Raw genomic sequence first — 12263 nt, 5'->3', positions numbered from 1 at the left:
CTTCTATTGCCTTTAAGGAAGTGGGATTGAGGGGAAATGAAGGGACATTAATATTTTTCATTATACATTTCTTTTGTGACTGCTTAACTTGTATATTTCAGAAGAAAAGAAATGTAATAAAAATAACACAGAATTGGAAGGGGTTTCTGCTAAGGAAAGTAAGCTCATTCCAGTACTGCAGAGATGAGGTGAGGGTCCTGGTGGAGAGAATGGCAATGGATTAAGGAGGTGAGAGAGACAAGAGCTGCTTTGAAGGCAGGAACCATGGGCTTGGTAACTTAATAAATGGAGAGGAGATGGGGAAGGAGGAAAGCAAAAATGACTCCAAGTTTTGAGTCTGGAAAAATGATGGTGCCGAGGGAAAAAATTAGGAAACTGGGGTGAGATCTGACTTTACAGAATGAAATAATGCATTTAGCTGAATTTGAGGGGCCCACAGGATACCTGAGTAGGACTGTCCAATAAGGTATCTTTAACTTATTAAAGATAAATCAGAGGGACGAGGGGAAGATGGCGGAAGAGTAAGACACAGAGATCAACTTCCTCCCCACAGATACACCAGAAATACATCTGCACGTGGAACTCCTACAGAACACCTACTGAACGCTGGCAGAAGACCTCAGACCTCCCAAAAGGCAAGAAAGTCCCCACGTACCTGGGTAGGGCAAAACAAAAAAGAATAAACAGAGACAAAAGGATAGGGACGGGACCCACACCAGTGGGAGGGAGCCGTGAAGGAGGAAAGGTTTCCACACACTAGGAGGCCCTTCGCGGGCGGAGACTGCGGGTGGCGGAGGGGGAAGCTTCAGGGCCGTGGAGCAGAGCACAGCAACAGGGGTGCGGAGGGCAAAGCGGAGAGATTCCCGCACAGAGGATCAGGGCCGACCGGCACTCACCAGCCCAAGGGGCTGGTCTGCTCACCCGCCGGGGCAGGGGGAGCTGGGAGTTGAGGCTCGGGCTTCGGTCGGAGCGCAGGGAGAAGACTGGGGTTGGTGGCATGAACACAGCCTGAAGGGGTTAGTGCGCCACGGCTGGCCGGGAGGGAGTCGCGGCAAAGTCTGGACCTGCCGAAGAGGCAAGAGACTTTTTCTTCCCTCTTTGTTTCCTGGAGCACGAGGAGAGGGGATTAAGAGCGCTGCTTGAAGGAGCTCCAGAGACGGGCGCGACGCGGCTAAAAGCGCGGACCCCAGAGACGGGAATGAGACGCTAAGGCTGCTGCTGCCGCCACCAAGAGGCCTGTGTGCGAGCACAGGTCACTATCCACGCCCCCCTTCCGGGGAGCCTGTGCGGCCCGCCGCTCCCGGGGTCCCAGGATCCAGGGACAACTTCCCGGGGAGAACACACGGCGTGCCTCAGGCTGGTGCAACGTCACGCCAGCCTCTGCCGCCACAGGCCCGCACCGCACTCCGTGCCCCTCCCTCCCCCTGGCCTGAGTGAGCCAGAGCCCCCGAATCAGCTGCTCCTTTAACCTTATCCTGTGTGAGCGAAGAACAGACGCCCTCCTGCGACCTACACGCAGAGGCGGGGCCAAGTCCAAAGCTGAGCCCCGGGAGCTGTGAGAACAAAGAAGAGAAAGGGAAATCTCTCCCAGCAGCCTCAGGAGCAGCGGATTAAAGCTCCACAATCAACATGATGTACCTGCATCTGTGAAATACATGAATAGACAACGAGTCATCCCAAATTGAGGAGGTGGACTTTGAGAGCAAGATTTAGGATTTTTTCCCCTTTTCCTCTTTTTGTGAGTGTATAAGTGTATGCTTCTGTGTGAGATTTTGTCTGTATAGCTTTGCTTCCGCCATTTGTCCTGGAGTTCTATCCGTCCGTTTTTTTGGTTTTGTTTTGTTTTTCTTTTTAAAAAAATTTTTTTTCTTAATAATTATTTTTTATTTTAATAACTTTATTTTATTTTATCTTACTTTATTTTATCTTCGCTCTTTCTTTCCTTCCTTCCCTCCTCCCTTCCCTCCCTCCCTTCCCTCCCTCCCTCCCTTCTTTCTTGCTTGCTTGCTTGCTTGCTTTCTACCTTTTCTCCCTTTTATTCTGAGCCGTGTGGATGAAAGGCTCTTGGTGCTGCAGCCAGGAGTCAGTGCTCTGCCTCTGAGCTGGGAGAGCCAACTTCAGAACACTGGTCCACAAGAGACCTCCCAGCTCCACATAATATCAAATGGCAAAAATCTCCCAGAGATCTCCATCTCAACACCAACACCCAGCTTCACTCAACGACCAGCAAGCTACAGTGCTGGACACCCTATGCCAAACAACTAGCAAGACAGGAACACAACCCCACCCATTAGCAGAGAGGCTGCCTAAAATCATAAGTCCACAGACACCCCAAAACACACCACCAGACGTGGACCTGCCCACCAGAAAGACAAGATCCAGCCTCATCCACCAGAACACAGGCACTAGTCCCCTCCCCCAGGAAGCCTACACAACCCACTGAACCAACTTTAGCCACTGGGGACAGACAACAAAAACAATGGGAACTACGAACCTGCAGCCTGCAAAAAGGAGACCCCAAACACAGTTAGATAAGCAAAATGAGAAGACAGAAAAACACACAGCAGATGAAGGAGCAAGATAAAAACCCACCAGATCTAACAAATGAAGAGGAAAACAGGCAGTCTACCTGAAAAAGAATTCAGAATAATGATAGCAAAGATGATCCAAAATCATGGAAATAGAATAGACAAAATGCAAGACACATTTAACAAGGACCTAGAAGAACTAAAGATGAAACAAGCCATGATGAACAACACAATAAATGAAATTAAAAATACTCTAGATGGGATCAATAGCAGAATAACTGAGGCAGAAGAACGGATAAGTGACCTGGAAGATAAAATAGTGGAAATAACTACTGCAGAGCAGAATAAAGAAAAAAGAATGAAAAGAACTGAGGACAGTCTCAGAGACCTCTGGGACAACATTAAACGCACCAACATTCGAATTATAGGGGGTCCCAGAAGAAGAAGAGAAAAAGAAAGGGACTGAGAAAATATTTGAAGAGATTATGGTTGAAAAACTTCCCTAATATGGGAAAGGAAATAGTTAATCAAGTCCAGGAAGCACAGAGAGTCCCATACAGGATAAATCCAAGGAGAAATATGCCACGACACATATTAATCAAACTGTCAAAAATTAAATACAAAGAAAACATATTAAAAGCAGCAAGGGAAAAACAACAAATAACACACAAGGGAATCCCCATAAGGTTAACAGCTGATCTTTCAGCAGAAACTCTGCAAGCCAGAAGGGACTGGCAGGACATATTTAAAGTGATGAAGGAGAAAAACCTGCAACCAAGATTACTCTACCCAGCAAGGATCTCATTCAGATTTGATGGAGAAATTAAAACCTTTACAGACAAGCAAAAGCTGAGAGAGTTCAGCACCACCAAACCAGCTTTACAACAAATGCTAAAGGAACTTCTCTAGGCAAGAAACACAAGAGAAGGAAAAGACCTACAATACCAAACCCAAAACAATTAAGAAAATGGGAATAGGAACATACATATCGATAATTACCTTAGATGTAAATGGACTAAATGCTCCCACCAAAAGACACAGATTGGCTGAATGGATACAAAAACAAGACCCATATATATGCTGTCTACAAGAGACCCACTTCAGACCTAGAGACACATACAGACTGAAAGTAAGGGGATGGAAAAAGATATTCCATGCAAATGGAAACCAAAAGAAAGCTGGAGTAGCAATTCTCGTATCAGACAAAATAGACTTTAAAATAACGACTATTAGAAGAGACAAAGAAGGACACTACATAATGATCAAGGGATCGATCCAAGAAGAAGCTATAACAATTGTAAATATTTATGCACCCAACATAGGAGCACCTCAATACATAAGGCACATACTAACAGCCATAAAAGGGGAAATCGACAGTAACACATTCATAGTGGGGACTTTAACACCCCACTTTCACCAATGGACAGATCATCCAAAATGAAAATAAATAAGGAAACACAAGCTTTAAATGATACATTAAACAAGATGGACTTAATTGATAGTTATAGGACATTCCATCCAAAAACAACAGAATACACACTTTTCTCAAGTGATCATCGAACGTTCTCCAGGATAGATCATATCTCGGGTCACAAATCAAGCCTTGGTAAATTTAAGAAATTTGAAATTGTATCAAGTATCTTTTCCGATCACAACGCTATGAGACTAGATATCAATTACAGGAAAAGATCTATAAAAAATACAAACACATGGAGGCTAAACAATACACTACTTAATAACGAAGTGATCACTGAAGAAATCAAAGAGGAAATCAAAAAATACCTAAAAACAAATGACAATGGAGACACGACGACCCAAAACCTATGGGATGCAGCAAAAGCAGTTCTAAGAGGGAAGTTTACAGCAATACAATCCTACCTTAAGAAACAGGAAACATCTCAAATAAACCACCTAACCTTGCACCTAAAGCAATTAGAGAAAGAAGAAAAAAACTCCAAAGTTAGCAGAAGGAAAGAAATCATAAAAATCAGATCAGAAATAAATGAAAAAGAAATGAAGGAAACGATAGCAAAGATCAATAAAACTAAAAGCCGGTTCTTTGTGAAGATAAACATAATTGATAAACCATTAGCCAGACTCATCAAGATAAAAAGGGAGAAGACTCAAATCAATAGAATTAGAAATGAAAAAGGAGAAGTAACAACTGACACTGCAGAAATACAAAAGATCATGAGAGATTACTACAAGCAACTCTATGCCAATAAAATGGACAACCTGGAAGAAATGGACAAATTCTTAGAAATGCACAACCTGCCAAGACAGAATCAGGAAGAAATAGAAAATATGACCAGACCAATCACAAGCACTGAAATTGAAACTGTGATTAAAAATCTTCCAACAAACAAAAGCCCAGGATCAGATGGCTTCACAGGCGAATTCTATCAAACATTTAGAGAAGAGCTAACACCTATCCTTCTCAAACTCTTCCAAAATATAGCAGAGGGAGGAACACTCCCAAACTCATTCTACGAGGCCACCATCACGTTGATACCAAAACCAGACAAGGATGTCACAAAGAAAGAAAACTACCAATATCACTGATGAACATAGATGCAAAAATCCTCAACAAAATACTAGCAAACAGAATCCAACAGCACATTAAAAGGATCATACACCATGATCAAGTGGGGTTTACTCCAGGAATGCAAGGATTCTACAACATATGCAAATCAATCAACGTGATAAACCATATTAACAAACTGAAGGAGAAAAACCATATGATCATCTCAATAGATGCAGAGAAAGCTTTCAACAAAATTCAACACCCATTTATGATAAAAACCCTGCAGAAAGTAGGCATAGAGGGAACTTTGCTCAACATAATAAAGGCCATATATGACAAACCCATAGCTAATATCGTCCTCAATGGTGAAGAACTGAAAGCATTTCCATTAAGATCAGGAACAAGACAAGGTTGCCCACTCTCACCACTCTTATTCAACATAGTTTTGGAAGTTTTAGCCACAGCAATCAGAGAAGAAAAGGAAAGAAAAGGAATCCAAATCGGAAAAGAAGAAGTAAAGCTGTCACTGTTTGCAGATGACATGATACTATACATAGAGAATCCTAAAGATGCTACCAGAAAACTACTAGAGCTAATCAATGAATCTGGTAAAGTAGCAGGATACAAAATTAATGCACAGAAATCTCTGGCATTCCTATACACTAGAGATGAAAAATCTGAAAGTGAAATCAAGAAAACACTCCCATTTACCACTGCAACAAAAAGAATAAAATATCTAGGAATAAACCTACCTAAGGAGACAAAAGACCTGTATGTAGAAAATTATAAGACACTGATGAAAGAAATTAAAGATGATACAAATAGATGGAGAGATATACCATGTTCTTGGATTGGAAGAATCAACATTGTGAAAATGACTCTACTACCCAAAGCAATCTACAGATTCAATGCAATCCCTATCAAACTACCACTGGCATTTTGCACAGAACTAGAACAAAAATTTTCACAATTTGTATGGAAACACATAAGACCCCGAATAGCCAAAGCAATCTTGAGAATGAAAAACGGAGCTGGAGGAATCAGGCTCCCTGACTTCAGACTATACTACAAAGCTACAGTAATCAAGACAGTATGGTACTGGCACAAAAACAGAAAGATAGATCAATGGAACAGGATAGAAAGCCCAGAGATAAACCCACGCACATATGGTCACCTTATCTTTGATAAAGGAGGCAGGAATGCACAGTGGAGAAAGGACAGCCTCTTCAATAAGTGGTGCTGGGAAAACTGGACAGGTACATGTAAAAGTATGAGATTAGATCACTCCCTAACACCATACACAAAAATAAGCTCAAAATGGATTAAAGACCTAAATGTAAGGCCAGAAACTATCAAACTCTTAGAGGAAAACATAGGCAGAACACTCTATGACATAAATCACAGCAAGATCCTTTTTGACCCAGCTCCTAGAGAAATAGAAATAAAAACAAAAATAAACAAATGGGACCTAATGAAACTTCAAAGCTTTTGCACAGCAAAGGAAACCATAAATAAGACCAAAAGACAACCCTGAGAATGGGAGAAAATATTTGCCAATGAAGCAACCGACAAAGGATTAATCTCCAAAATTTATAAGCAGCTCATGCAGCTCAATAACAAAAAAACAAACAACCCAATCAAAAATGGGCAGAAGACCTAAATAGACATTTCTCCAAAGAAGATATACAGACTGCCAACAAACACATGAAAGAATGCTCATCATCATTAATCATTAGAGAAATGCAAATCAAAAGTACAATGAGATATCATCTCACACCAGTCAGAATGGCCATCATCAAAAAATTTAGAAACAGTAAATGCTGGAGAGGGTGTGGAGAAAAGGGAACACTCTTGCACTGCCGGTGGGAATGTGAATTGGTACAGCCACTATGGAGAACAGTATGGAGGTTCCTTAAAAAACTACAAATAGAACTACCATATGACCCAGCAATCCCACTACTGGGCATATACCCTGAGAAAACCATAATTCAAAAAGAGTCATGTACCAAAATGTTCACTGCAGCTCTATGTACAACAGCCAGGACATGGAAACAACCTAAGTGTCCATCATCGGATGAATGGATAAAGAAGATGTGGCACATATATACAATGGAATATTACTCAGCCATAAAAAGAAACGAAATTGAGCTATTTGTAATGAGGTGGATGGACCTAGAATCTGTCATACAGAGTGAAGTCAGAAAGAGAAAGACAAATACCGTATGCTAACACATATATATGGAATTTAAGAAAAAAATGTCATGAAGAACCTAGGGGTAAGACAGGAATAAAGAGACAGACCTACTAGAGAATGGACTTGAGGATATGGGGAGGGGGAAGGGTAAGCTGTGACAAAATGAGAGAGTGGCATGGACATATATACACTACCAAACGTAAAATAGCTAGCGGGAAGCAGCCGCATAGCACAGGGAGATCAGCTCGGTGCTTTGTGACCACCTAGAGGGGTGGGATAGGGAGGGTGGGAGGGAGGGAGACGCAAGAGGTAAGAGATATGGGAACATATGTATATGTATAATTGATTCACTTTGTTATAAAGCAGAAACTAACACACCATTGTAAAGCAATTATACTCCAATAAAGATGTAAAAAAAAAAAAGATAAATCAAATCACTGAATCTAGAGTAACCAAGTATCTCTAAGCAAAAGTCCTTGGACTATGTGCTATTTCTACCAACACTCTCTGAGCACCCGTCGTGGGCAGATAACTTGCTCCTGAGACAGGCACGCCATACTGGGCACAGTGGCCTTACAGATGGACGTGGTGTGACCTATCCTTAAGAACACACTGAGGGGAGAGAGATTGGAACATGGCTGTCTGCTTGAGCTGCAGCAACAAAATACCACAGCTTAAAAAACAGACCCATTTCTTACAGATCTGGAGGCTGGGAAGTCCAAAAGTAGGTGCTGGACAATTCTGTTCTGGTGAGGGCCCACTTCTCAGGTTGCAGGGGGTCCCCTGCCCACTGTGTCCTCCCATGGCAGTGGGTGGGTGAGAGCCAGCTCTGGTGTCTCTTCCTCCTCTTATGAAGGCACTAATGCCATCGTGGGGCCTCCACCTTCATGACTTTTTTCTAACCTTAATTACCTCCTAAAGGCCTCACCTCCTAATACCATCACATTGGGGCTTATGGCTTCAACACAGGAATTTGAGGGGGACACAAACATTCAGTCCATAACTGTACAGTCAGCTGTAATCACTAGTTAATAAATGGATATGGTTGGTTCAGAGATCTCAGATAAATTGTCTGTACTCAGAGTACTCCTCAAATATTTAAGCATACTTGGAAATCATTCCCTCAATTATTTCAGACTCTTCCCAAGTCTTATGTACGCTTTCAATTTATTTCACAAACGCTTTCTTGGCAAATAATGCAAACAGATCCAGTGGGGTCCAGCAAGAATAAGTGGAGTCTAAATTAAAGTGAGTTTCCTCCATTAATTTTTATTTCCATTTTTTCAGATAAGGCAACAGAGAGTCATCAGGTATGCAAGAGTGTGTCCGTGAATAAAGGATTACTGAAGAACTAACTATCCCTGATTTTCTTGGAAAAAGAATATGGAAATGTCCCCACTTGTGGAGAAATAAGTTTAGGATCATCAGAAGAAAATAATCAATGAGAAAACCATTAACTTTGATTGAATGTTTAGCATGTGCCAGACGCTGTGCTAATAGAGGCTTCGTATATTATCTCATTTAATCATCACAAAACCCGAGGTTTTATCACAAGGCCCACTTTACATATGAGGGCACCAAGGCTCAGAGAGGTTAAGTAACTTGCCCAAGGTCAGCCAGCTAATAAATGGAAGAGTAAAGATTGGAACTCAGGTCTGTCCTACTTGAAAGCTCATGCTCTTAATCAAACAAATAAGAATAAGAATGTAAATACAGCTGTCACTTATTGAGCACTTACTGGATGCCAGGAGCTGTGCTAAGAATCTCTTAATAAATGAGTCATTATCTTCTTCAAAGTTCTCTGACATTGACTCACCTGAGCGTCTCCATTAAATCTGAGGAAGACAGCATAAGGGAGTAAATACAGGAGAACAAGGAAAATATGTGGAAATAAATCACTGACTTGATTTGGTTATAGGGCTCAGGGTAATTCTGTCTTAGTTGTTATTTTAACAATGCATCTTTCCATTAAGCAACACTTTGCTACAGGAAAGAGCAGGAGTTTCATCCCACAAACCATTAGGTGAATGATCATGGGCAAAAAGCCCCCAACCTCTCTGAGCCTCAGCTTCCTCATCTGTAAAATGGTACAACAAAAACACTACCACTACCTCCCTTTCAGATGTATTGTAAAAATCAAGTGAAACAATGTCTGCAAAAGCACTTTATACACTTTTTTAAAAAACTATATGTTTAGCCCTAAGGCCAAAAATGGGTTAATCATACTGTGATATTTACGTGAGTTTGATCACTCAGACGCTATAAACACCATGTAAAAGAGTAGGCGTTAATAATTAAAGCAGCCTGGTGCTGGCATGTGAATATACAGATGGAGGGATAGAGAGACTAGAAATAGACCACCCACATATGGGAATTTGGTGGATGATAAAGTGGAATTTCAAACCACCGGGGGAACGAGATACTTCAATGAGTATGTCAGAACTGGGCAGCCAAATGGAAAAATCGTTGAGTTTGATGCCGACTTTATCACTTGTTCTAACATAATTTCCAGATGTTTCAATATATACACTACCAAATGTAAAATAGATAGCTAGTGGGAAGCAGCCGCATAGCACAGGGAGATCAGCTCTGTGCTTTGTGACCACCTAGAGGGCTGGGATAGGTAGTGTGGGAGGGAGGGAGACACAAGAGGGAGGGGATATGGGGATATACGTATACATACAGCTGATTCACTTTGTTATACAGCAGCAACTAACACAACGTAAAGCAATTATACTCCAATAAAGATGTTAAAAAAAATCAAACTGTAAATTCCTAGGAGATAACACAGGAGAATTTATTTGTTTTTAGAAATGAACATCTTGCCAAATAAGATGCAAAGGTACAAAAAGCATAAAACAAAAGATTTCTAAACGTATAAAAATTTAAAACTCCTGCACGGGAAAAAAATGTCACAAAGTCAAAGGGCAAATGACAAGCTGGGAGAGAATATGGCAACATATATGACAGACAAGGGGCTAAATCCCTTAGTAATTAATTAATCAACAAATGTTTAATGAGCAACTATTATGTGCCAGGCACCATTCTAAGCTTTCGGGGATTCAAACCAATTAAAACTCCCTGCGCCTCCTGGAACTCATATGCTGTTGGGAAGGCCATAAAGGGATCTTGGATATTAGTAAAAAAAAAAAACAATAAAAAATGAGCAAAGACCATAAAGAGTTTGCATAGCTGATAATACAAATGGTGTTTAAACATATGAAGAGTGTACACTCTTCCTCATAACAAATGAAATGCAAGTTAAATTTCAATAGGGTACCATTTTCATCCATCAAATTTTCCAAAATCAGAAGTGTGATAATATACCATATTGACAAAGATACAGAGAAACAGGCATTCTCTTGCAGTTTAGGTTGGAGTGTGACTGGTTCAAGTTCTCTGAAAAGCAATTTGTCATCATCTATCACAATCATAAATGCATGCACTCTTTAGCCTAGCGATTCTGCTTCTAAAAATTTAGGCAACAGATACATTTGTATATGTGTGCAGTGACTTGTACATGAGAATGTTCACTGCAGCACTGCTTCTAACAGTGAGACTCACAACCAGTCTAGATACCCATCAGTAGGGCTATGGTTAAACAAATATGGAACATATCTAAAACAGTACAAATTGTTAAAAAGAATATAGTTGTGGGAATTCCCTGGTGGTCCAGTGGTTAAAACTTTTCACTGCCGTAGGCCCGGGTTCAATCCCTGATGAGGGAACTAAGATCCTGCAAGCCGCACGGCACAGCCAAAAAAAAAAAGAAAAAAGAAAAAAGAATATAGTTGCTGAAAATAATGTATGAAAGATTCTTCATAATACATTGTGAATAAATGTAAGATTCTGAAGTTATATGCAATGCTGAGCTGATACTAATGTAAAAAAATAACGTATGTGTATATTACATACGATAATTATAAATTTTATTAATATAAGGGATTTTAATGTACAATTAATAAATAATAGAATACACAATATTCTTTATTGTAAATTCCATCCTGTAACATCCCTGTGACTTGCTATTTCTTACAAAATCCACTGTCGGTTTTATAATTCTATCACTAACAATCATGTCACAAAATCAGACCCTGAATAAAGCTTGATTACTATACAGTCATCAAAGAAATCACTCATATCATTGACAATGAGTGTGTTCATACATGAAAACTGATTGATATTCCTTTTTTTTTCATGAGTGAAATGAACAGAAAACAAGTATGTATGTTGGAACTTCACCGCTTATCGGTGACATGGGCTGCTTGGCTGAATCAGGTCACGGTTTCTGAATATCGAAGAGTATTTCCTCACCTTTCAGTACTCTTCAAAACACAGAGTCAGACACAACGCTTCTACACTGAATCTGTGTTGTTATCGTTTTCCCCACCACTGTCCGAAGTCTAGAACAGGAGTCAGCAAAGGGCAGCCCTTGAGTCAAATCTGGCCAGCCGTCTGGTCTGTAAATGCAATTTGGACATCCATTCATCTACGTATCATCTAAGGCTGCTTCTGTGCTTCAATGGCAGAGCTGAGTAGCTGCAACAGAGGGCCATGTAGCTGCGAACCCTCAGGTATTTACTATCTGGCCCTTTACAGAGAAAGTGTGCAGACCCCTGGTCTAGATAATCAGCAGAACAATAAAACTCGCTCTGATTTGTAGTGTTTGCTGATTTCCAGGGTGTAAATATTCCCACCATGACCAATTCCGAGCCACAAACACACTCTCACTGAATGCACAGTTGGGAAGGGGTGTAAATAAACAGCACACGATGTGTACTATTTCCACTCTACAGATACGACAGGTGTAAATAACCTCGGGAATATAAAATAGATAACAGAAACATGTATTAAAATAATTAGGAAGCTGTGAGTTTGGGGTATTTGTCTTAATATGACATATTTAATAATAAGTCATATAATTTGATTTAATAATGGCTGTGCTTGGCAACCAGCTCACCACACTCCTGAAAATTGAACAGTGGTCCCCTATAAGCCGATAGGCTGGCTACAGCAC

Source organism: Orcinus orca, chromosome 10, assembly GCF_937001465.1.
Source record: "Orcinus orca chromosome 10, mOrcOrc1.1, whole genome shotgun sequence".
NCBI classification, from domain to species: Eukaryota; Metazoa; Chordata; class Mammalia; order Artiodactyla; family Delphinidae; genus Orcinus; species Orcinus orca.
Note: the sequence above shows the minus strand (reverse complement) of the source record.